The sequence below is a fragment of the Pygoscelis adeliae genome, unplaced genomic scaffold, assembly GCF_000699105.1.
Source record: "Pygoscelis adeliae isolate BGI_AS28 unplaced genomic scaffold, ASM69910v1 Scaffold208, whole genome shotgun sequence".
Taxonomy (NCBI): domain Eukaryota; kingdom Metazoa; phylum Chordata; class Aves; order Sphenisciformes; family Spheniscidae; genus Pygoscelis; species Pygoscelis adeliae.
Window position 1 is genome coordinate 276,334 of NW_008825290.1, and position 2,053 is coordinate 278,386.

The window sequence follows — 2,053 nt, forward strand, 5'->3', positions numbered from 1 at the left end:
CTTTAGCACCTGCATGAAAACTCTAGTTTTTATTTCAAATGAATTAGTTTCCGGATTTGACAGACCTGTGGCTCAAAGTCTCCTTTTATTCACTTAGTGGATGCAGCCTGGACACGCAGAGCAAGGCAGGACCTGGGGCCATGGAGCAAGGAGGGTGCTAGCATCCTCCTTGCCCCAGGGAGGACTTTCAGGCCCCTCTCACAAACTCCCATCCTGTATTCCCACTGTGGCCTCCTTCAACAGCTCCAGAGTGAGTGCATCAGTGATCTGGGGGTGATCTTTGGTTGATGCCGAGTACATTGCAAAATCACTGTCTTCTTTCTGGCTCTCCTCTCCATGTCACAGTGCAGGTGGCTTTAGATATGGAAGAGGGTGCCAGAAAGTCTGCAGAGTCTCCATCACTGGAGGTCTTTTAAAAGAGGTGGGACAAACATCCATAAAGAGTGATTTAGACTGCATTGCTCCTTCCCTGGGATAGAGGGACAGATGAGATGGACTCTGAAGTCTCTTGTAGTTGGACTGTCCTCCTACCTTTACCTCAACCTATCCATCTGTTTAGATCATTGCAACCAACATGCAATGTTTAAATATTCTCCCTTGCATTAGGGAGCTGTGCCTAACGAGATCAGCCTGCACTGCTGTGTGCTTTCTGTGTCAGTAACAACGGTGACAGTGTGATCAGGCCTTGCATGAACAAAAGTGTGTCCTTTCCAGCCAGAACCAGGCCAAACTCTTATTCATCCCCAGACTTTCAATCCAATTGCTTTTCTCCACACGTCATTTCCTAGCAAATACTGTGTGAATCTCTAGGTGTATACCACCGCCCACACCTCCCTGTGTCCTGGGGTAAACCTACACTTCAGAGCTTTCCATCTCGGTTGTCCAAAACAGAGAAGGGCCTGAGTTTTTGTGTCTCATCTGAAAGACCTGTCCACTCATGGTGATCTGGGTGAAATTGTTTTTCTTCTGCTGCACCTTGCAACAAGAGCTAAAGCAGAGGTCCTAGGAGCAAGCCTGCTGGGATGTCTGCCTGTCACTTCAAGGTGGTTTAATTTGGATGCTTAAATCACCAAAGTACCTCAATCCCTACCCAAGGGCACACAAGAGCTAAGTCTTTTCACTGAAGCAGCGTTCAATTTCCTTCCTCCTACAAATGAGCTTGAACTGTCCTGATAATTAGTACTTTATCTTGGATGGCACAAAAAGGAAAGGGGGTGTATGTCGTCAGCCTTCACTGCTGGGCAGCCTCCCTGTTTCTTCTTATTAGCTGTGATAATGATGGGAGAGAATAAAAGACCCAGAGCTGCTTCAGTCACCTAATTTCATCTGGTCTGAGATTCGAGTCACTCGAGTGTCAAGAGAGCTTTTTAATTTCCAATATCACTGCTGCCAGAAATTAAAAATAAACTGGGAGCAAAACCATCAGATTAGCCAATCACACTGGAATTGCCTTTATTGTCATTGTTACTGTTGTTGTTGTTGTTATTATTATTATTTGATCAGCTTTGAGAGAATTAAAGCTATTCAGCAAATCAAAATATGTCTTGGATTTGAATGGACTGGTAAACTATTCTATAGTCTGTATTAGTGATGGGCTAATAGCCCAAAACATCGCAGCATGCTCTGCTGGAATCGGGTTTAAATTAACACTACCGGTTCATTAAAATTGCTTGTGTCGTGTCCATGTAACTTTCATCGTGGCATCTTAAAACATTTAATTAGCTAAAGCGACTGGGCGAAGAACCCCAGATGTAATTGAGGAAGTATCTTGACAGTACTAAAAACACCAAGAAAACGACATGAAGCCATCAGGACCCACGGGGCCACATCCAGCAAAGCTGCTCGCTGCGCTCCCGCCACCGGCCACGGACCCAAGGGTGGGAGAAAATCCACTGCAGCGTCCAGGAGTGGCGTCCATCGACATAGTCAATCAAGGCGAAGCTAATTGCAGTTCAGGCGTGCGCAGGCCGGGCGAGGGCCTGTGTGCTTTGCTTCCCCTCAGGAGTTAAACTGACAGGAGCCAGCGCTCACCAGAGGCACTCGTCAGTCTTAT